Here is a 25,109-nt window from a genome sequence, read left to right as displayed (position 1 = left end):
TATCCCTTTGAACCTTAAAGCCTGAAAGATAAGAAGGTAATTAAAAGGAATCCAAGTGTGTGATACTGTCTTTAAACAGGGATTCACTAAACTTGATGTTAATTTGAATATTTATATTGGGTAGTTCTGATTGATTGCCATTGTCCTCATATGAATACAAGTCATTTTACCAGGAGTCCTGTATGCAGTATAGGAAAGTATGGTCACCCTACATGTGGTCCACCTGTTGTCCTCTGCTTCAGATAAACTTTCATGGATTTAGGCTCCAGTCCAGGAAAGCATCTAAATATATACCTGATTAATGGACTATTCACATGCTTACAGTTATATACATGGTTAAGCTTGTTACTAGATCAGAGTCTTCATCATTCAGTTTAAAGTTATATGCCTTTGTATTCCAGTCAGACTTTGGGAGGTTTTGATAAATGCATTCAGTTTCTCCTTACATTCATTCTCCTTGGTTGGTGTATATAAACTCTTTGTATGATCACTCTCAAATCCCTGCATGCGGTACTCTACAAATATTCATATTAATAATATATACAACTTTTTCCACTAAACTTTTTGTAGGTAATTAAGATGTTGTAGAGCTGCCATCCTATCTAGAAATGCCATACCAAACAAAAGGAAGATTTCTTCCAGCACACCACTCCACTGCAAATGCAGCAGATTCCAGTGTGGAAAAAAATTCTCATAAGGCACTGTCCACATATGAAGCTATGGTTGTAGGCAATTGCACTGGGAAAGCTGGTGTTTGTTTACTGTTGTAGCACACACTTTTCTTAAAAAGTCAATGTGCATTTTCTATCACCTCTCTGCACATTTCTGCATCACTGAAGTTCTTAAAGGCTCAATGATTCACAATGGGCAGGTAATTAGATCTGCTTAAATCAGGCTTTTTATTTATGCAGCACAAAGAACAAAATATTGTGGCGATTGTCTCAACAAAACTTGCACAGTCCATTCAGCCCCCAGTCAGACCCGTGACCGTTACAATTCTGTAATAGAAAAGCTGCATGGGGCTCTAAACATTTCTACATTCACACAACATTGCCTGGCTTTCGGCTTAGTTGTTTTTCTTCAGTTAACATGGAATTCTCAACACCCACTTTTGCTCTGTGATGTGTTGCCTCTTGTTTTCATTGTTAAGGAAATTAAATTAAACGTTGCATTTGAAGCCCTTGTTCTTTATATGCAGGACAGATAATTTGATTTGTTTGGTTAATGACCTTTCTGAAACCCCTCTAATTCTTATTGAATATTCAGTGTTCTACCTCTTTCATTTGCAATCAAACTGCGGGTTAAAAGGCTCTCACCCATTTGAACCAACTCCTGTGAAACACTCTGGATTTCACAATTGTGAGTCATAAAACACACACAATATTATGGCTCTGTGATTAACTAGTGCTGATTTAGCATTCTGATATTACATAAGAACATAAGAATGGCCATTCTGGGTCAAACCAAAGGTCCATCTAGCCCAGTAGTCTATCTACTGACAGTGGCCAGCACCAGGTGCCCCAGAAAGGGTGGACCGAAGACAATGATCAAGCAATTTGTCTTCTGCCATCCTTCTACAGCCTCTGATGAACAGAGGCCAGGGACACCATTTCTATCCCCTGGCTAATAGCCTTTTATGGACCTAACCTCCATGAAATTATCTAGCTTCTCTTTAAACTCTGTTATAGTCTAGCCTTCACAGCCTCCTCTGGCAAGGAGTTCCACAGGTTAACTACATGCTGTGTGAAGAAGAATTTTATTTTATTAGTTTTAAACCTGTTCCCCATTAATTTCATTTGGTGTCCTCTAGTTCTTCTATTATAGGAACTAATAAATAACTTTTCTTTATCTGCCCTCTCCATACCACTCATGATTTTATATACCTCTATCATATCCCCCCTCAGTCTCCTCTTTTCTAAACTGAAAAATCCCAGTCACTTTAACCTCTCTTCATATGGGACCCATTCCAAACCCCTAATCATTTTAGTTGCTCTTTTCTGAACCCTTTCCAAGGCCAAAATATTCTTGTTGAGAGAACAGATAAATAATGAAGTGATATGCCAGCAAGTGATTTTTTTGATTAAAGCAAAAGTCAATTAGTGTTTAAAAAGCAAGATCACCTTTTAGAGTTGAAAAAGGCCAGATTCCACCAAGATTTGAACTCAGATCACTTGATTCAGGGTGCTAACCATTACACCATGGAACCACTAGCTTGCATACATGGATGACAATTATTCAGACTTACTTATATGGATGACAAGTATTCAAATATTTTATTCACTTATTTCTGACATGCTGTCTGATAAAAAGTAAAGAAAATTGTTTAAAATGTAAAGGGAAAGAATATAGATAGGCCAAACCCTCGCTACCATGAAGGCTGCTGTACCCTGGCAGCACACAACAGCTTTAAAGCTGCTCTAGCAGTACATCCGGGGATTTCCCTGGCATGAGAGAATCCCCAGCTGATACAAAGGTAGCTGTGCTGGGTCTACTCTATGCCACCTTTGGCCCCTTGGTGGAGTTGGAGGAGGTGTAACTGGAGCTCTATGTGCTTTGATTATGCCAAGCTCAATTGTTCTCCTATAGCATATTAAAGCAGGGCCAATTTAGAGCATCCTTGTGATCGGAGTTGCTCTGAATCATGCCAGGGGTAGCCCAGGCCATGGGGAGAATGCTGTGGTTGCTAACACTCCAGGGTTGTCCTCAAGTCTCTGGGAATTCAAGATTAATCTTTAATTAAAGGTTATGTCATATGTTGAAACCTCCAGGAAATACAGTACAACCAAAATGATCAGCTCGATAGTCCCCATCTCTTCTGCATGGAGCTCTGGTACAGCCACAAACTTTATAACTTGTAATCTAAAAGATAAAATACAGGTTGGACTCTGGGCTCTCCCGGGGTCTATTAACAGACCCAGTAGTGGTCTCCTGACACCAGCTAACTGGCTCTGCTGGTCAGTCCCGGCCACTGCTGCTCCACTGCCCAAGGGCCACCAGGGCTGCTGGGATCCACTCCCCTGGGTACTGGGGCTGCCGTGGTTGTCCCAGGGAGCTGCAGCTCCATAGCCATAGGGTTGCTGGGGCTGCCAGAGCTCTGGGACACTGAGACTGCTATGGCTGTGGAGCAGTTGTGGCTCTGCTACCTAATGCCACTGGGATTGCTGCAGTTCCTGCCCTGGGACCGCAAGGGCTAGGCTGCCCCATAGCCACGGGGGCTCCACTCCCTAGGACCATGAGGGCAGCTGTGGCTCCACTCTCCAGGACCCACGGGGCTCCACTCCCCAGCTCCACTGCCCCACGGCTGTTGAGGCCAGCCTGTGGCCACCCGGCTCTCTGGTCCAGCAATAGCCATGGTGCCATCAGACCGTGGATGTTGCCAGACCAGAGAGTCCTAGACGAGAGAAGTTCAACTGTTACTGAGAGCAGTGAGGGTTTTTACTTTGCAGCAGTGAGTGCTGAGCAAGAAAGGCCTTTCATAGTGTCGGTTTGTAGAAATAAAAAGAGCGAGACAAAATACAAAGAACCCTGTGAGAGGGTGTGGTGACATTTCCTGATACCTGGCTAGCAAGGAGTAACCACAGCTCAGTTCCACAATCATGGTCAGTAGATGATGCCGAACCCCAAGAAATAGAGGTTTCTACATTACAAATACCTCTGTTGGCTTCTGGTTACTGAGCCATCAGGAAAAGCCCTTGCTCCCTGCAATGTTTGGTTTTATTTTTTCCTGTTGACTTGTTCTGCCAGTTTGCAGGACCAAACTGGGCCTGGTTCCTGTGAAAGGAGATTACAGAGTGCCATTTTTGCCACTTGCGTAGAGTGCAGGCATAACGACAAATCAGTGCCCATTCATGGTACCAGCTTCTTCTAACATGGCAGCAAGGGAATGGGCAGTGGTAGAGATGAATGAGTGTGCAGAGAAGTTGGCACTGTGTCATTTCCAAAGGCAGTAAAGTGGCAGAACACTCTATTTTGCCTACCAGTGCTTCCAAAACCCATAATGTTAGAGGATAGGTTCAGGGAGACGTGATTCTGGGGTGTGTTAGGAGATGAAGTAGCTGGATTTGTATAGTGCGAGGACAATGAGGTTCTGATCCATAACTAAAGCTGTTAGACACTAACTGTATATAGAAAGCTACTGTATAGTTGAGAGTTTGTCTGTGAGTGTGTTTGTCTGTTTAACAACTCCTCCTAAACAGTAAAAGGTAGAACCACCAAATTTGATACGTAGCTTGTTATTATTATAACTTAAAGCAAGATCAGGGTTTGGTTGTACCACTACAATGGGATGTGCTTGGAATGTGATTGTTTCTCATCAAATGGAAAGAAGGGCTCTGCTAGCAGGGACAGGTATACTGTAAAGTCACCATAGGGGCCAGAGATGGGGACAGAGACAACTATAACCTACAGGGGCAGTAGGAGGTGAGGGTGGAGAAAGGGATACCTATCTACTATATATGTGAGGGAGTTTGTCTGTCGGTGTATCTGTCTGTCCCCCAGCCAGGGGACATGTACTCTTCCCCCAGCTATGTTTATTGCATCTACCATGAAGTGATTGCTTCTTACCTGGCCCCAAGTTGCTGCAGTGAGAGAGGATTGGGGTTGTCCTGCCTCCCCAAGGAAGCCTGTGTACCGAGCCCTTCATCCCCAGCCCCACCCCAGTGCAATGATTTAAATGAAAAAAAACAAAACTTATTTAAGTTAAGGACCTGAGCAACCCTGGATCAATCTTCTGGTAGAATATAATAATAAACAATAAGAACAACCATACTGGATCAGACCAAAGGTCCATCTAGACCAGTATCCTGTCTTCCAACAGTGGACAATGCCAGGTTCCCTAAAGGGAATGAATAGAACAAATTGTTCCATCCCCTGTTGCCCATTTCCAGCCCTGATACCTATCCCTGTCCATTCTGGTTCATAGCCATTGATGGAGCTATCCAACAATAATGGTTGGCATTTTGCGGCCTCAAAATATTTAATATTGACTCATATGTGTGAATCTGATTATGTAGTCACCACTGAGTGAGGTTTGTGAACACAATAGATCCACAGTCTAAGGTAAGTCAGGAATAGTTTAAACTGGGGTCAGCAACCTTTCACAAGTGGCGTGCTGAGCTTTAACTGATTGACTTCTATTTATGGGTCTGCGTGCCATTGATACTTTTTAAAATCAATAATAGTTCTACTTACACTTTAGCAGCTTCATTAATAAGTAAATTAAGATGCAGATCTTACTGTTTAGTGTGACCCTTGGCCTTGCTTTCCCTTGCTGAGTTCACCGATTTCGGGCTCGTAGTTTGATACTTTAAGCAGCGCACAAGCCTCTGTCTCCAGCTCCACTCTGCCTTTGATGATGGCAGAAGAACAGCAGCCTAACCCCTCGCTGCAGCAGCAGCCACCAACACAGCAGCTCCCTGGCACTCCCATGCCACACCGCAGCTCCTGGTCTAGCCCCAGCAGCCGCTCCGCAGCCTGCCCCAGGAGCAGCTATCGCGTGGCCCTAGACCAGCTCCAGCCCTTCCCCAGGGCTGAAGCTAGGGCCACACCATGTGGTGACTTCCCAGATGTACTGGGTGGTGGCCCCAGCTGCCTGAGGAGCAGCCGTCACCACAGCAGCCACATGGCTCCAGCCCCAGTCCCAGCCCTGGCCCCAACCACTGGAGGAGCTGCTGTCATGGCCACGCAGTCTTGGGCTGGCCCCAGTCGTCAGAGGAGCTGCTGTCATAGCCATACAGTCGTGGACTGGCCCTGGATGCTGGAGAAGCCACTGCCATGGCCACGTGGTCTCAGGCCACCCCTGCTGCGTGGGGAGGAGAAGGAGGCTGAGCTCCCACCGCATGCCACTCAAAGTCGGGTTGTGTGCCACTTACGGCATGCGTTCCATAAGTTGCCAACCCCTCGTTTCAAGTTTGGTCTGAGATTTCCCTACAACTTTAACAGTCTGAAACCTGGCTGTGCTGCAAAAATATTTAATTACTAGACATGTCAGAATAACTCTTGAAGGAGAATTCTGTTAGCCTGTGCAATTGTGACCTAGATAGATAATCATCTTCGCTCAAGGCTCAGAGTCTACTCAGCCAAGGATATGGTCATTACATCATAAACAGGAAACACCTTCTAGTTGCCATCTGCATAAATTGGAGTGAAAGTGCACTGATGGAGTGGTCAGCTCCTTGTGACAGTCTATTCAAATGATCTGTTCCCAGCCACCGGGCACTAGTCACACATCTATAGCTCAGAGGTCTGGCAATATTTGCATGATACAACCCCCATTGTCATTCAGCTATAAAAATCCATTCCAGAGTGAAATGTAGCACACTGTGTTTTGTTCCTAGGTCAAACATTCTATTTAGTTTAAAATCACATTTAAATGGACGTGGACACTGAGGAAAGTATGTGTGTAAAGGAAGACATGAAAGTGTGGTGGATGCTTGCTCATGTCTGGCACCTTAGAAAAGGATTTGATATATAATTTAGCAGAATGTCATTATCTTAAAATTGATTGGCTCTTCCATTTTAATGTGATCTGATTTGTCCACTGGCCTAGGTGTTTCTACCTAATTTATCACTATCGTATCATCAAGGGTGGGTGTAATAGGGGGTACTGACTCAGTAGCATATCACTCAAATCCCCGCTTAACTGGGACCAAATTAGAGGATCAATTAAAAAGAGGCTCTACAGTTAAAGGGCTAATTAGTAGCGGAAACAACTCCAGCAGCAGGGAGCAGATAAATGGAGGGGGAAGATGTCCTGGAAGGAGGGACTCGGCCACCTGAACGAAGATGGAGCTGCTGCTCCTTTTTCCTAGAAGCCAGTGAAGGACCTGGCTGGGACTTCTAAATATGTGAACAGCTTTACAGGGGGTGGCTGGCTGGCTATAATAATACAATGCAGTGGGGAAGGAGACCTGAAGTGGATGTGGCCTGTACTTAAGATGAGACAGGGCTCACAGAAGACCACCCTATTACAGTGGGATACTGGTAACTTAAAAGGGTTGGGTGCTGCATGCCCAATGGTAGGTAAGGAATAAAAGATTGGGCCAAAGGATGCATTTTTGGATGCATATTTGGTCCCCATCATATCTGGTATCAGTAGGCACTAACCGATTGAATGATGTTAATGGCAATAGAAGCCACTCGCAGCCTTGTAGTCTGCTCACTTCTCTTACCTCTATACTGGAATAAATGACCTGTGCCACAGCCATGCCAGGCCCAGGTCAGCTGACTCAGGCTCGCGGGCTATTGGACAGTGGCAGAGGTGTGGAATTAGGGCTGCTGGGGGGTGCTGCTGCACTCCGTGGCTTGAAGTGGTTTCCATTATATGCAGGGTTCACAGTTAGGTACAGTGTCTTTCAGCACCCCAACTATACAAATTATTCCAGCCCTTCCAGACTGCAGGGCTAGAAATTGCAGTGCAGAGCTTTGGACTTTGGCTGGATCTGTAGTTCTGAAACCCTCCACCCTCACTGGGTCCCTGGGCTGGGACTTTGTGCATCTGGTTAAATGAATGTTTCCATGAGCCCTTGTTTTCAGCCACTAGTTATTTTATGAAACTTTCAATTGCTGGGATGAATGTTTTCAGGCATGGGGTCTGCCCAAGAGCAAATTATTAAGGTAAGTTTGGAAAAAAGTTGGTCTATTTTTGAAAATGAGAATAGTGTGGAAAATAAATGTTCCCAATCTATTATATATTTTACAATGTTTATATGTCTATCTGTGTGTCCGTCTGTCCATCTCTGAGTCTATTTGTTCAGGAGCTCCTCCTAAAGATACTTGTACTGCCAAGAGGCAATGGTTCTTTCCCTGAGGAACTCGGAGGCAATAAGCACACAAATTGGGAAAAGGCTTAAAGTGAGCAAATATTAGGATAAAATACAATGCTTTATATTAGAATAAAATACAATGAAGCAAATCTTAGAATAAAATACAATACTTATTAAGCCTTAGCAAACCTCAAAATAAAATGCAACGCCTATGTCCCGTCTGCTGCCGGGAACCCCCTGAAGAAGGACAGTGGACAGACTCCAGGGGCCAGTGCATAGCACCTTCTGCTGCTTTGGTCTATACCGAGGTTCCAATGTTAGGAATATTCCCAGCCTTTATATACTGTTAGATCTACAGCAATCACACCTGTTGTTTTGAGAACCTAACAAGATCATTGATACATTGCATATTTTCCCAGATCCAATAATTAGCTTGTGGATACTTTGCATATTTTCCCAGGCAAAATAATTAGCATTATCAGGTGGGAAACATTCAGCACAGATAACTATGTGATCTTCCCAAGCCCTCCTATGCTCCCATACCAGGTGCATGGCCGTGGGGCCTGTCCCAGAACTTGTTGAAAGTCAGCAGTGAATTCCTACTCTGTACCATTTTAAGCAAACAGCTAACTCTTTGAGAATAACAAAAGAATAATAAGAAGCAAAAAGCACAAATGGCTGCCTAGCATCCAAGCCTGACAGGAGATGCAGGCATAAAAGGAATGATTGTGGTACACCACCTAATTTCCTCGACCTCACAATCATCTTCCACATTTCCACTACAATATTAGGACCACCAAATTTGAATGCATCTTCCTCTTATCATAACTTAAAGCAACATTAGGGTTTGGTTGTACCAGCACAATGGGATGTGCATGGAAGGCGATTATTTCTCATCAAACAGAAAGCGAGTGGTGTGATAGCAGGGACGGTTATATCCCAGAATGAGCATGGGGAGGCAGTACACGTATACCTCAGAATGACCACACGGGAGGTAGCAACTGCTGGTGGCAGCATGGCCTCTACCACCCTGGCTTGCCCCAGGAAGCAGCTGCTGATCAGCCAGTGAAGCCCCCGTTGGCCTGGGCCACTCTCAGGGAGGAACTGCAAGCTGGGCTGCATGGCCTCCGTCTGCCTGGGGCTTGCCTCAAAGAGAACATATGCAGCCTCCTGACCCAGCCCAGGGCTGGCCCTGGGGAGGAACTGCATGCCCCCCTCTCAAGCTGGCCCCATGGAGAAGCCAGCAGGTGGGCCACATGGTCCCCTTCCCCCTGCCCTGGGCTGGCCCTGGAGAGAAGCTGGTGAGTGGGATGTACAGCTGGGGGTCACCCCCACCCCTTTCCTTGACCTTCCCTTCCCCTTCCCCTGACACCTCCCAACCCCCTGCCCTGACTCCTGCAGCCATAACTCAGGTTTTCAGTTTGAGTTTATCCCACCGAAGGTGTATACTGTGGGGGTGGTATATTAAAGTGTGCATGCAGTGATGCAATAATTGCCAGCCTTATAATTTCATATTATGGGTTTTTTTCTTAAAACAGAACAACCCAATACTTCATTAAAATCCTTTATTTCAAGAACTTCAACACTGCAGTAAAAATCAGGAAACTTCAAAGAAACCATTAGATCAAAAGTGCCATGAAATAAGACATCAGGGCTCCTTGTGAGACAAAACCATGTAGCAACTCCAATAAAATCTGTTAGAAATGAGGCAGAGGATTTGCACAAAGACCTCTTGCCTCCATTCTATTGGTTGGTCTAGCATCACCTTGTGGTCACTGGACTAGCATAGCTGCCACAGGACTGTAGTGTCAGAAATTCCCAGGACTCATAATTGTCCTGGGAACATGCCTTAAGGAAGAAGATGTTGCGCTACTGCACTGAGAAGCAACATAGTTACTATATAATCAGTCTGTCGCAAATCCTAGTGTGTTTTATCAACTAAGAGGTAGAAGATAGTGATTTTCTTATATAGGGGTACTCTTCTCTCTTCCATTGCTCCGTTTGAGTTCATACACCTTTGCAGGCAAATTTTCCATTGATTGTGGCTGGCTATGAGACAATAGTAGGACCTTCTAGTTTTGGCAGCTGTGTATTCCAGACCTGTTTCAAAGTCACATTTGGCATCTACACTAAGGAGAAGAGGATGAAGAGTAAAATTGACCATAATTACCAAAGAGAACATTTGATCATAAATGAAACTAGATATGAGTACTGTCTAGATTAAGTTTGTACGTGTGTATGTTCACAGTTTAAAAGTTTTAATTAAGATGAAACTCCCTCCTCTTGTTATCTAGCCATTCCCTGCTTAATTTTGTGAAAGCATTAACCTTACATTTTGATGACTTCTTTTATTCCCTTTCATCTAGTGTCTCATTTAAAGTTTGTTTTCATTGCTTTACGCTTTAATGATTCCCCTAGACTGATTACACAACTGAAGTCCTTTGAAGAATGACAGTTCAGTGTACCTCCTCCCAAAATGGAGTTTAATTTTTAAAACAAAATCAAGCAATGGACCTTTAATTTTGCAACACTTTAGCAAGTTGACATCAGCGTTTCCAGGCAATAATGCAAAATCTCTCTGTTACCAGCATATGGATGGTGCACTTGTTATGATAACAGCAGTAGTAACTCCTTGATTTGATGGAAAATGGACTGCATACCCAATGTAAAGGTCTCAAATAAATCATGGGAGATCTCCAACTCCTTTTTGTGCTGGGGTGAAGCTGATCAGTGCATTGTGATAGAAAGGATTGTCATATGGCAGTACACTAGGACTCAAGTCTTAGATTTACTTACCTGCTCTACCATAAACTTGACTAACATCACATAGAAATTCGAAGCCACTGAAGTCAGAAGAGAGGTTCCTTAGGTGTGAAAGTGGCATCTGACCAGGGCAAGATAGGACAGCCCTGGGGCCCCAGGCGGGGGAGCTGTTGGGAAGTGGCTGGAGTCTCTCTATTGTTGGTTGTGCACACATTCATATAACTCTGTCTGATGGAGGCAAGTGCAGTACTTGGAGGAGTTTGAAGCTTACCACAGAATCTCAATGTGGGAGGGAGCCCCGGTTGGTAAGACAAAGGGATCGGTGCTTCCCTAGCTCCCAGTTGCACCCCGAGGAATCCATCACAAAGGCATCACAAATTTTGCAGTGCAGATAACCATGTTATGATAACCACGTTTCCTCTAATTTTTTCCATCCATTTGCGGGAAAAAAATTGTTACGTGCACCAAGGCATATGTGGATGTGCACCACCAGTAGAAACACGTGCTGCTGGCAGTGGTGGCTGTGGGTGCTCTGCTAGTCAACTTGGTGGCCATTTGAATCTCTCCTGGGTGGCCTCTCAAGCGCACGGCTTACAGCAGGGGTGGGCAATAATTTTTGATGAGGGGCCACTTCAAGAATTTGGAAAGTGGTCGAGGGCCGCACTCTTCCAGAATATTAATGTTGGAGGTGCGGGGTCTGGGATGGAGGTTGGGTGCAAAAGGGAGCTTGGGGTAAGAAGGCAGTTGTGACCTGGGGCACTGGATTGCGGTGCAGGGGTTTGGATTGTGACCTTAGGGCAGGGAATTGGGGTACAAGAGGGGGTGCAGGGATTGGCTTGTGAGCTAGGGAAGGAGGGGACTGTGATCTGGGGCAGGGTATTGGGGTGCCAGATCTGGGAGGAGACATGGAGACAGAGGATTTGGGTATGTGGAATAGGGGGCAGGAGTGGGGGGCAAAGGGTTGCAGAAGGAAGGGACTGGGGTGCCAGAGGCAGCTTCTGAATCAGCCATTTCTGAATCAGCCTCCCTGCCTGCCCTGTCCACGCACAGGCTGCAGCCATGTGCTCTGGTGGCTGCCTGTTATTGAAACAAGGAGCTCCCATTGGCCTGTTTCTGCCCGGTCACCTCCCCCCCCCCCCGCCTCTCCTCTCCCCCAGCACTGCTCCCGGGGGGCTGTGAGTTCCAGCGCTGCTGCCCTGTTGGTGAGTGTGCAGGGGGCACAAGGATATGGGGGCAGGAGAGGATGTGAAGGAGAATGCGGGGGCAGGATGGGAGGGGGTAGGGGTTGCACTGAGAGGTATGGGGTGATGCAGGGGATCAGGATAGGGGGATCATGGGGTTGAGGGGAGTGAGGCTGGAGCAGAGGGAAGAGGCAAACATACCCATACGTTGCAGAAGCTGCACTTTCCTTTACTCCCCTCTTCTTTGCCTTCCTCCCCAACTAGCTATTTGGCTGCATTCTCACCTTCTCACCTTTTCTGCATTACTCCCCGAACCTCCTCCTGCCCCAAACTCCCTCTCGTACTCCCCTCCCATACCCTCTCCTGATGCCAAACTCCCCTCTAGACCCTGCCCTCCTCACCTCATCCTGATCCCCACCTCCCGCCCGGATCCTGTATCCCTATCCCACTCACTGGCAGCCCTGTCCTGCACAATGAACCCCTCATTTTTGTTTCCTCTCCAGAGCCTAAAGGGGTCCACAAAATCCACTAATTCTGGAATCCCAGAAAAGTAAATCTGGCCTATGGGAAGCCCTGAACCTCAGTCCTCCATGTCCCTTCTTCTCCTCACCATGTGGGGGCTGGAGTGCTAGAAGACTGAGATGTCTTAGTTACATCAGTGAGGGTTGGGGGTTTTGGGAGGAGTTTTTTTGCTTCTCATGTGTGTGGTCCCATATGATTTTTTGTGAGTCAGTGACCTCCGACCCAAAAATGGTTCCCTACCCCTGCCATAAATAAAGGAAAGATTGAAACCTTTTGTGTTGGACATAATATTTTACTTTATTTAAAATGAAGTTTGCTAAACTAACATGAGAAAGTTAAAATGCTTAATCTGTTTAATAATTTAAATTAAACCATTCTCCTCAGCTGCAAAATGGCTTGGGCATAATTATGTAATTAATGGGGAGTTTCCATTAGCAACTGGCAGTCCGCAGAAAGGTTTGCATTGGCCCAGGTGGTCCATGGGGCGTATAGTGAAGAGACCATTTTAGCCCCTCCCCTGGGGAGCAGCACAGCCAGGGCAGGAGGGTTAAAACTTGGCACGCCACTTCGAAAAGGTTGCTGCCACACCTTGTTTTAGAAAGGACCAGTGGTGGTAAGTCCATCAAGCAGCCTTGGGAATCTGTGCAGTAAGCAGCCAATTGGAGAGAGGTTTCATTGGAGAAGCCAACCAGGGCCCAGCAGGCTCATATAACATAGCACCAGTGGGTGCTAGGTGCTTAGGGTGAGAGGACTGTGTCCTTGAGAAAATAGGAATCATCTTGGAATAAGCAGTTGCCAGCAGTGACTGAGGGAGCTCCTGTATGGCTGCTGGCAGTAGCTGGCTCAAGGTCCTGAGAAAAGGCTGGAGAATGTGCTGGGGACATGGGGATGTTGCCCAGGGAACAGAAGCAGCATGGAGTGAAGGTAAAGAGTTGCAGCAAGAGGTTGCTATTCACAGGATTTCTGGGCTAGGACCTGGAGTAGTGGGCAGGCCTGGGTTCTCCCAGCTGCCACAGGGGAAGTGGCAGGAATTGGCCTGAGATACCCCCTAATGGAATGGCCGAGTCATGAAGAGGTCACTGTGGGTGCGTCTTCGCTACAGTGTTATTTTGAAATAATAAGGTGAGGGCCCACTCAGCAAGCCTGTTATTTCAAAATCATTTTTAAATAATAGGCTTCTTATTCTGGCGGCACCACAAGGAGTGGATGCAGCGGCTGGCAGAACTAAGCCTTGTGAGAGCCAGCAGGAGGCGCTGCTGTGGTAAGTGAACACTGTCTCATCCAGTTACACATAGAGAGTGCACAATGTGCCCTCTCCTAAAATGGTGTGGCATGTATGGTAGCTGATACTGGGGCTGAACTGGAGATATCTAGAGCTACAGACATGAGTTGCGTGAGGCAACATTTAAGTGCTAGAGGTAAGGGCTGCAACAGGTTCACATCCTCTGTGAATTGGGCATAGAGGGGAACACAACATACCAGGGTTATGACCTGACTGGAATTTGATTGACCTGTGGTGTTTTTTAAAATAATTTAATCTGCCATATTTTTTTTAATAAATAATGAGTGGTCCTGTGGCACCTTAGAGACTAATCAAACTATATAAAATAATGAGATTTTGTGGGCAAAAACATAGATACCCCTATAAAGGTCTAATGATTTGCATTATTATCACAATAATTGCAATATTTGCAGATTTACAATATTGTCATTGGGATAGCTCATGTTAAAAGTTCCTGTGTTCAGCTAAAGATGCAGCAATGTTCCTACTTCCACAGTTCAAAGTGATAATAGAACACAACTGTTAAAATTACAGCAGCTGTGTATCTACTTCCTCACTACCCCCAGGCTTTGGATTAACAAGAGGAATTGCGTAGGTGTTGAAGTGGTCAGAAATGAGTTTAACAACCTCAGCTATTTCTGTGTGGAAATCTGTATTGTAGTTGATAAAAATAAGAAATTGCTGGGAACTGTAAAATCAGTTGGCAAATACGAAAGCAAAAAATAGACTCAATAGATTATATTTATGTATGAAGTTCCAAAACATTCCCATTCAAGTATATAGAGCTAAACTAGAAAATCAATGCAGTGTGGAAAAAATAATCTCAGTGAGGACTGACCAAAACAAAGCAGTTTGGAGAAACATGGCCAAGTTAAGAAAATGATGTTCTCAGTCTTGTCTATATGTGTTATCTCTCTTGCTATGATAAGTGACTGTTGAAGGGTGTGGAGATTTACAGAGTTGCTTTGTGATTGGGGATGCAGTGGAGTTGCCTGTTTGAAGGGGTGGGTACCAGGTTTTTACATTTATTTTATGGAAACCCTACAAGACACAATGAGTAGGGGTATAGCTACACTGAAGAGGTTTTTTTTTGGAAAAGTGGCTGTTTTTCCGAAAAATCTTCACTTACATCCTCACTGCAATCGCGTTCTTTCAAAAAAAAAAAAAAAATCAAAAGAACAGAGGGGTTTTCTGACATTGGTAAAAAGGCGTGTGTGAATGGAGAAGCAGGAGTTCTTTCAAAAGAAGAGAAAAGAGGAAAAAGCACAGGTGCCCTGGTGGTCACTCCATCCACAGTAATCACAGCTGAAATGTGAGATAGCGTCCATTCTGTGTGGACACTATCTTTCAAAATAGCAAATCGCTTTAGCAAAGCGCTTTTGCTGTGTGGACGCTCTCTTTTGGAAGAAGTTTTTTCAGAAGATCTCTTCCAGAAAAGTTTCTTCTGAAAAAAGCCTGTAGTCTAGATGTAGCCTTACTCTGGGACTCTCTGCTTCCATGCAGTCTCATTAGTGCGTGTGGAGGGGGGCAGAACCATGAGCATACCTCGTCTCTGCCACTTCCTCATTGCTTCTGGGGTATTTGTAGAGAGCATTCCTTGTGTTCAGGAGGAGGTAGCAAGAGTAGTTGGGCCTGACTCTGTCAGGAAAGGGGAGCAAAGGGCCCCTCTGCCCCGTTCCTTTCATGCATGGGGTAAGAGTAGTGCTGGGGCAGGGGTAATTCTTCCAACTTTTTGGATGGGGGTGTGCAAAACAATGTCTTTCTGAACTCTTCCTCCTGCCTGTTTTTGACTGACCACAAAGAGAGGGTGCAACAATCTGTCTCCTCTCCCTGCCTTGCTGTTGGGTTCCACTGGGAGGAGGCAGCTACTTGCTGGGAGGAGCCACAATGTTCCCCAGCTGGGCTGGCTGGTGCAGTGGCTCCTATCTGCAACTTGCTCTGCTTCCTCCGTGCCTGGCCTCTCCCAGGGCTGTCTGGGAGAAAGACACTTAGACAAGGGGCTGGTCTTGTGGTGCTGCAGGTGCATGTCAGTTTACACTCCCTTTTCCCCTTACCCCTCTTTTCTGGGCACAATTTCTTCACTGCCATCCTGTGCACTTGCTGCTGAGAGTCTGGTCTTTTGTAGTTTTACTGCCAATGCCAATCCAAGCCTGCTGTGTGTCCCTGCCAAGTCATTGTAAAGGGTGGTCACAAAAGGGATACTGAAAGGAAGGGACCCCATCAAGGTAGCAACATGCTGCTGCTTCCAAGGGCACAGTAGCTGAGGGGTAGCTTGCCAGCTAAGGGGTATAGTTAGTATCAAGGCACCTTTTAAATCATTGAACTTTATCAGAGTTAATGGAGTTTTACCAATTTACACCAGCTGAGGCTGAGGGCATTTCACCAGGGAATCAAGTAGCAAAATCTTTTCATCTGGGCCATCAGTTGTCTCTGAATTGTCCTGGCCTTGAGCACTCAGGGATTTGCTATCTCCACAAAGCAGGTGCAGCATATTTTACTCAGGCATGACATAATCTGAAAACATGTATAAAAAGCAACTGTGGGAGTCAGAGTTATCTGATCTCTGCTTTTCTCAGTGCTGATGTCTTTGTCCTTCAGGTGATAACCTCCCTTCTGTGCAGATTGAAAGAGTTGTGTGACTTTTTTGGTAGAAGCTTGGTTCCATGAAACATGCAGTTCTACACTGAGTGTTGCTTTTCATCTTGATTGCAGCATGTCCTTGCTAAATATATCAAGTCACTCTTCACACCGAATAAACATTTCTATTTATCATGCAAAGCTGGTACTAAGTAATTAATTTCTTTCCAGAGTGAATCTTGAATTGATCTGCTGTACCTTTTGCATCTAAAATATCTCTTCACCATAAGCTAGTATCTTTCATTAATGTTTTTTTGATCTTGACACCAGGACCATGACCACAAAAAAGTCCAGAGTTTGGTGCAAGTCAACTGATGTTCAGACCCCCCGATAGGGGGATGGGCAAAGGGGGCAACTGCCCCAGGATCTGGAGAGTCAAGGGGGCCTGCAGCAGCATCCAGAGCCCAAACACTTTAAATTGCTTGCTGTCAGCTCCCCTGGTGATGTTAATTAAGTTATGGTTATTTAACTGTATGTATGGGTATGTTTGCATGGGAAGCAGAAACTTGGGAAGCAGAAACTTGCAGCAGCGAGTCTCAGAGTTCAGGTTTACAGAATCAGGCTCACACTCTGTAGCTAAACATCGCTGTTGACTTTCAGGCTTAGAACCCCATGGGCTTCACCGGGCTTCAGAGTCCAAGCTGCTGCTAGAGCCCAAATATCTACACAGGTATTCATAGTGCCATAGCAAATCTGAGACTTTAGTCCTGGGCTCTGAGACTCACTGCTGCAGGTTTCTGCTTGCCATGTAGACATATCCTGAGTGCTAACTTTGACTCAAAGTGCTTATTTCAGATAAAACTGCCTGTGCCGTACCTTCCGAATTTGATTGCTAATCCTGGAGGTTGGGCTAGAATCTCAGTTTTTATCATGACACATATTCATAAGGAGGCAGAGCAGATTGAAAGAGGTTTTTTGACTTCTGAATCCTTCACTTAGCAACCTTTATGTTCTTAATATGGGGGGAGAGGGAAGGTTGTATGAACTCTGAAGAGTTTTGTTTAAATGATTTTGATATTGCCCAAATCTAGTGCAAATTTTTGATGGTGACCAGCGTGAGCCAACCACTCATCAAATTGGAATGGGAGATACGGTGGGCTGCCATCTCTTGAATTTCCCACTTACCTCTTGACTCTATAATGAGCCAAACCAAACCCCTGTCTCTAAAGAGTAGTTGGAAATCCAGATCCAAAATTTGTGCCTTGGGGCTATATGCAGCTTTCAGCATATCACTGCAGCATTGTATCTATTACAGGATCAGATTAGCTTTCTGCATGTGTGTTGCCTCTGTCAGTTTGGTTTGAGTGGTTCTTTACATTTACTGTTAATAGATTGGTGATTACTGAGAATAGTTTGAGCTTTTCATTGGAGGTTTAGGTCTTTGGTCTAATTTACTGTTTTCTTGGAGGAGGGATGGTTTAGGTGAACTGTAGGCAGAAGGCTTTGAGTACCCAGCCTGTTTCTTCTTATGAAGAAATTGCACTCTGAGAGGTTTGCATTTTCTGAGCATTCTTTGTGATGATCGCAGGTGCCATTCTTTTTAATCTATAAAATCATCTAACCAAGATCATGCTGAGTGAAATCTGTGTGGTTAAGTAATTCTAGAGGGTTCTAGGTTTGATTGCTTTTATATTATACAGGTTGGACCTTCCTTGTCCGGTACCCTTAGGACTTGACCCATATCAAATGAGGGAATTTGTGGGATATGAAGAGGTCCCCTGACATAGGCCTCCCAGGACCTCCCTGTCCCTGCAGTTGGCTCCACTCTGGCCCCACTGCCATTGGGAGCCAGCCTGCAGGGCCTGGGCTTCGGCCTGCTGGAGGTCCCCATGACGGGGCTCCCCAGCCTCAGCAGCCCCAATTCTCCCCTGCCGCTGGAGGGTCCCCGCCTGGGATGAAGCTGGCCTAGCCCAACTGGGGCTGCCTGGAGATGGGGCTTGCTTTTGCTGTTAATGGGTCCCGATACAGCTGGGGCTCGCTGGGAACAGAGCTTCCCAGACTCCGTGGCCCTGCTTCTCCCCTGACCAAGGATCCCTGTCCAGGACAGAGCTCACCAGTCCCACTGCTGCCCCACACGGCTGGGGCTCCCCGGGGACGGGGCTCCCCGGGGACAGAGCTCCCCCGCCACATGGTCCACTTCTCCCCTTCCTGACCAGGGCTCCCCAGGGACAGGGTTCACATTCCCAGGTACTGGACCTCTCTGATACAGCAACAACCGTGGTCCTGATTCCAGATTTCGGAGATTCAGCCTGTACTGAGAAAGAGAATCCATTGTATTTTCCTCTCTTCATTATGTTTGTTTAGTGAACATAAGAATGGCCACATTGGGTCAGACCAAAGGTCCATCCAGCCCAGTACCCTGTCTCCCGACAGTAGCCAATGCCCGGTGTCCCAGAGGGAGTGAATCGAACAGGTAATGATCAAGCCATCTCTTTCCTGCCATCCATCTCCGCCCTCTGACAAACAGAGGCTAGCGACACCATTCCTTACCCATCCTGGCTAATAGCCATTTATGGACTTAAGCTCCATTAATTTTAAACCCTGCCCACTGTGCTCTTTTAAACCCTGTTATAGTCCTAGCCTTTGCAACCTCCTCAGGCAAGGAGTTCAACAGATTGACTACACTCTGTGTGAAGAAGAACTTCCTTTTATTAATTTTAAACTTGCTGCCCATTAGTTTCATTTGGTGGCCCCTAGTTCTTATATTATGGGAACAAGTAAATAACTTTTCCTTATTCACTTTCTCCACACCACTCATGATTTTATAAACCTCTATCATATCCCCCCCCTCAGTCTCCTCTTTTCCAAGCTGAAAAGTCTCAGTCTCTTTAATCTGTCCGCATATGGGACCCGTTTTAAACCCCTAATAATTTTAGTTGCCCTTCTTTGAACCTTTTCTAATGCTAGTGCATCTTTTATGAGGGCCTTATCCAAAGTCTTTCCATTGGCTTCAGTGACCTATGAATCAGACTTTCATATGCCTTGGGCTAAACCCTGTTCTGTTCTAAATCTCATGCTATGCCATCATAATCAATGGAATTGCATGGACTGTGGAACGGAGTAGAATTTGCCCCCTTGCATAAAAACATTTGTGCTCAAGAAAGGGAAATATTTGTTTGACTAGTAATATAGGGTACGTCTACACTACAGCGCTAGTTCGAACTAACTTAGTTCGAATTAGTTAATTCGAACTAAGCTAGTTCGAACTAACGCATCTAGAACTAAAAACTAGTTCGAACTAGCGTTTTGCTAGTTCGAACTAGCAAGTCCACATTGAATGGACTCTGAACAGGGCTTAAGGATGGCCGGAAGCAGTGCCGGCAGGGCATAAAAGGAGGACTTAGAGCATGGAGATGCTGTCTCAGGCTAGCCGAGGGCTGCGCTTAAAGGGTCCCGACCCCCACCCCGGACACACAGTTCTAAGGGGTGCCCCGCTTGCAAAGAAGTTCTGGCTTGGAGTGCCCTGAGTGCCCACACTGGGCACATCACACCACTCGGCCATCAGCCCGGCTGCACTTGCCGCAGGCTGCCATCTGGGGAGAGGGAGTAATTGGGGGGCTGCAGGAGAGCTTCCACCCCCAGAAGCCCGCAGAGCCAGCCCAGTCCTCCCCATCGGGGGCTCGTACCCCATTCCTCCCTCACCTCCTTCCACTTACCCTTCCCTAGCCCCCCTTCTTATTGATGTACAAAATAAAGATAACGTTTCTTCCAACACTGACTCTGTCTTTATTGAAAAAAACTGGGGGAGACTGGGAAAAGGAGGTGGGAGAGGGGAAGAGAAAGGCTGGGAGAGGGGAGGGCAACTAACATGATCAGGGGTTGGGAACAGGTCCCAGATGAAGAAAGGCTACAGAGACTGGGACTGTTCAGCTTAGAAAAGAGGAGACGGAGGGGGGACAGGATAGAGGTCTCTAAAAGCAGGGGTTGGGTGGAGAGGGTGCATTCAGAAAAGTTCTTCCTGAGTTCCCATAAAGAAGGACTAGAGGACACCAAAGGAAAGGAATGGGTAGCAGGCTTGAAACTAGTAAGAGAAAGTTGTTGTTCTTGACAAAGCAAATAGTTAACCTGCAGAACTCCTTGCTGCAGGAGGCTGTGAAGGCTAGAACTAGAACAGAGTTTAAAGGGAAGTGAGATAAAGTGATGGAGGTTGGGTCCATGGAGTCCTATTAGCCAGAGGGTAGGAGTGGTGTCCCTGCCCAAAGTTTGTGGAAGGCTGGAGAGGGATGGCACGAGACAAATGGCTTGGTCATTGTCTTCGGTCCATCCCCTCCAGGGTCCCTAGGGTTGGCCGCTGTTGGCAGACAGGCTACTGGGCTAGATGGACCTTTGGTCTGACCCAGTACGGCCATTGTAAGCTCAGGGCTCAGTGTCGGGGGTCTCAGTGGACCCCCTTGATTTTCATGCACACCTGGTCCTGGGTGGCCAGGCTGGCAGCTCTCCTGCCCTAGACGGCCACTTTCCTGTGCCTAGTGCGGAGATCGTGGACGAGGTCCACGATGTCCGCACTAGCCCAGGAAGGTGCCCGCCTCTTGCGGTCCAGGGCAAGCTCCCGGGAGCCGCCAGCCTGGTCCCGGCAAGAGGGGGTGGGCTGGGGGGCATCGGGTGGGTGGCTCTGTGCCGTGCCAGGTGCAGGGTCTGCTAGCTGGGTGCTGGCAGGCTTGCACCTGGCATGGGCACCGTAGCCAGCCCGTGCCCCTTTAAGGGGTCCGGGGCCGGGAGGGGGGCATAGAGTTTCCCTGGTGTTGGCCAGAGTGGCCACCAGGGAAACCTGGGGAGGGCTAGCCTCCCACTAGTTCGAACTAAAGGGCTACACAGCCCTTAGTTCGAACTAGCTAGTTCGAACTAGGCGTTAGTCCTCGTAAAATGAGGTTTACCTAGTTCGAACTAAGCGCTCCGCTAGTTCGATTCAAATTCGAACTAGCGGAGCGCTAGTGTAGCACCTATTAAAGTTAGTTCGAACTAACGTCCGTTAGTTCGAACTAACTTTGTAGTGTAGACATACCCATACTGAAGTTTATTTGGCTAGTATCCTGAGAGAGAGGTTTACTTTTCCTTGGACAGTTGTTCCTGTAATGAATGATTGTTTGCAGCAGGTATGATTATAAAAAAAGCTCCATTAAAGAATAAAAACAAAAGACCAGATCCTTTTTTTTTTTCCTTTCAGAGTCATTTTTCCCCCAAACCAGCCTTATTAGAAACAGAATTTGGCATTATGGTGACAGTCATCTGCTTGCTGCAAGTGGCACTTAAGTGATGTGTCATCCTATGCTGACCCTCTGTACGGAGATGAATTTCATCCTTTGAGAGAGAAGTAATATATTTTAGCTGCACCATTGCCTAAAGAAAATATTTTTCCCCCTTGTCACCCATCATTTATCACACTAGCTGAATAACCCTCAAAAATGTTAATTTTAAATTGCAATCACAAATTCAAAATGCGTTGCGACTTCTCCGCATGGCTTCCTCTTTTTCAGCACCCTCTCTCCTCGAAACGAAAACTTAATCCAAAAATCACTTGAAAAAGAACAGTCATCTAAATTTTGGCCTGATGCTCAGTCCTTTCTGAGACCATGCTAACTTTTATTTAATACTTAGTTTAAAGCAACATCAGCTTTAATCATCACAGTAGCATTAAAATCTAAAGGGGTTGTAAATAGGCTTTTAAATATATTTACTACAGTATGCAAGTTTGCTCTAATAATACATTTGGGCATGTCTACACAGCAGGGCTAAAACCAAAGTAAGTTTAGCAACTTGAGCTATGTCAATTGCATCACTTAAGTCAAAATAGCTTATTTTGAAATTTTGTGCTGTCTACACAGCACTTATTTCAAAATAAATCACTATTACGAAACATCCCTTACTTCTCATGGAATGAGGTTTACAGGAAAATCAGAATAGAGAGCCCATTATATTTCAAAATAACGGGATTGCTGTTAAGATGCGGGATAGCTATTTTGGGATATCTCCAGTATCCGGAAATAGCGCTGCAGCATAGACGTAGCCAGAGTAAGAAGTCCTCCAACTCAACATTATTTTGACATATCGAAATAACTGCCTATAGTTTAGATATGAAGGCTACGTCTACACTGGCCCCAAATTCTGGAAAAGTCATGCAAAGCAGGTAAGTCAGAATAGGGAAATCCGCGGGGGATTTAAATATCCCCCGCGGATTTAAATAAACATGTCCGCCGCTTTTTTTCCGGCTTGGGGAAAAGCCGGAAAAAAGCGTCTAGACTGGCGCGATCCTCCGGAATAAAGCCCTTTTCCGGAGGATCTCTTATTCCTACTTTCAAGAATAAGAGATCCTCCGGAAAAGGGCTTTATTCCGGAGGATCGCGCCAGTCTAGACGCTTTTTTCCGGCTTTTCCCCAAGCCGGAAAAAAAGCGGCGGACATGTTTATTTAAATCCGTGGGGGATATTTAAATCCCCCGCGGATTTCCCTATTCTGACTTACCTGCTTTGCATGACTTTTCCGGAATTTGGGGCCAGTGTAGACTTAGCCGAACTGTGTTGTTTCAGAATAATGCCAGTTATTCCATAATAATACTGCTGTGTAGACATACCCCAAGTGTCTACATTAACATTTCCATTTCTAATGCAATCTGAAAATAAAATTGTAAGCATTTGATAATAGCCCTTAGCATTTCAACATTTTTCATTTTAATCATATCCATTTACTTTCCTCAAGATTTTCAGAATAACTTCTTAAAATGAAAGACAATGCAATATTTATAAGCTTTCTGGAAAGCTCAAGATTTGCGAATAGTGAAAATTCATTATTGATGCTGTTGTTTTCAATTGATGAGCAGTTTTATGCTCCTCAAGCTTGCATAGCTGGCAGCTGCTCACTGTGCTACAACTTTCCCTGGCTCTGAAATTAGAATGCCATTAGATGAGATGTGTTCAGCACTAAAAGATGATTTTAAGACAGCCCATGCTTATAAAATCAATAACATTCATGAAAACTCAAAGTATAATGGCTTCCAAAATTTTTTAATTTTGACCACTTCACTTGCCCTCTAATCTAGCTGTCCCAGAGCTATTTCTCATATTCTAAGCTTGTCCCAGAGCTATTTCTCATATTCTAAGCTTCTAAACAACTTTAAACAGCTTCCACATTTTTAAAATCCACTTGCCACAAATATGTTTCTTCCTTGTCTCTCTCATGTAAAATTTCCCTCCGCGCCACAGACATTACTATAAGACCCAAGTCTTTCAAAACTCAGTAACAAATTTGAGGTTTTACATCTCATGACCAAGGATCCTAATTTTTTTTGTAATAAAAAGCAATTACTAGAGAGAAAAAACAAACCCCCACAATTACAGTGAAATCAGATAGCTGAAACCCTTGCTGCACGTATCTGTCAGCTAGAGCCCCACCAGATTCTCTGGAAAACAACAAATTCTACTTTTTTCCATAGCTAAAGGATTTCTAATATCACTGCTCATGCCTTTGCAGGGCTAGAAGTGGGATCTTTATACTACTGTGAAGTTTCACTCACACACCTTCTACCTTCCAGTGGACCCACAATATGGAATGTTGCAAAGTCTCTGAATCTAAAGGTGTATCGCTTTTCTTTATGGTAAAAAATACTTTAGATAATTTTGTGTAGTGCTTTAAAAGGTCTTAATTTTACTCCCATTCAGTTAAAAGCTAGCTCCAGAGGACTGATAAAAAAAAACTCTAAAGTGTATCTGAAATAACAGGTGGCACATAAAGAATACATGATGGTGTGGCATAAAGGATTTATTGGCATTCATGTGTGATGACTTGGGTAACTCAATGCATGATCATCCATGAGTAATGCCATCATTTCAAACTCAGGCTGATAAAACTTTTATATCTCACTATCATCTACCACATCTATATCAAATATTTAAATTTAAACATAATATTGTAGTTAGCTGCCAGAACAACAATCCCTAAAACCAACTAAACATTTGAAATTCTAGAGAATGGAGTTCAAATATCCTGAAAACTCCTTCCTAGAGCTGGGTGGAAAATGATTTTCCTGTTCCATGAAAAATGACATTTCAAAGAATTCCCATTCCACATTGGGACAATACTAAGACCTTTCAAATTCATTTGTGAAAAAAAAAAATGAGACTCGCACCTGCCCCAGAGTAGCCAACACTCCAGGGAAAGGCTACTCAACATGTGGCCCATGGGCTGCATGTGGCCTGCAGCCCATGGTGCAGTTTGGATTTACAGTGCAGTTTGAGTTGATATATATTTTAGTAGTTAAATTCCAGGACTGTTGTGAAGCCAAAAAAAAAAAAAGTCAGAATAATGGTCTTCTGTTGAGATGTGTTTTAGAAGTTAAATTCCTGGACTGTTGTTGCTCATTAAAAGTACTGTCATGTGGGTGGAAATCAGGTAAATATTGCGTTCTATTAATATCAGCAAATCTGACTGAAATGGGGCCTGCGTGTTGTGTTCCCTTGCCTTAATTTTTGTATTCATGCCTGCCAGTGTGAAAGAAGCTATTTGCATATATTTGCTTATACATTTGTATGTATATGCAACCACACTTAAGTTGCGGCCCTTGGTATGTGCTGTGAATATCATTCTGGCCCCTGGAGCTTCTAAAATTGAGTAGCCCTGCTCCAGGACATTCACATGATATGTGGGAGACTTGAATCTGACTTTTCCATATCCAGATGAATGTCCCAAACCATCTAGCTACTGGGTGTTTTGGAAGTTGTGTGTCTGTCAGGTCTCTGACTTAGATACATACACTAGAAGACTTACCTGGCATTGCCTGGGTCTGACCCAGGCGTGGGGCGGGCATCACGCAGGCCTCCCACTAACGCTCCCTGGGCCCAGTTTGGGGCCGGAGGGGGGGACCTGGGGCTGGGCATCAAGGGGGACAGCCTGGGGAGGAGGAGCCATGCAGGTCTCCCACTGGCACTTCCTGGGCCCAGTCTCAGGTTGGGAGGGCCTAGCAGGCCTTCCG

General features: G+C 45.3%; 1 long non-coding RNA gene across 2 annotated transcripts in view; it reads left to right on the top strand.

The window, feature by feature from the left end:
* Positions 1 to 12,733: 12,733 nt before the first annotated feature.
* The window catches only part of LOC142828958 (uncharacterized), a 92,192-nt gene continuing 79,816 nt past the window's right edge, over positions 12,734 to 25,109 (top strand). For both annotated transcript variants that reach the window (XR_012903146.1, XR_012903147.1), the window contains exons 1-2: positions 12,734 to 12,842; positions 13,404 to 13,490. This is a non-coding gene — a long non-coding RNA (uncharacterized LOC142828958). The remainder of the gene's footprint in view (positions 12,843 to 13,403; positions 13,491 to 25,109) is intronic.

Source organism: Pelodiscus sinensis, chromosome 4 (genome assembly GCF_049634645.1).
Source record: "Pelodiscus sinensis isolate JC-2024 chromosome 4, ASM4963464v1, whole genome shotgun sequence".
NCBI classification, from domain to species: Eukaryota; Metazoa; Chordata; order Testudines; family Trionychidae; genus Pelodiscus; species Pelodiscus sinensis.
This window is presented reverse-complemented; position numbering and strand designations above follow the sequence as displayed.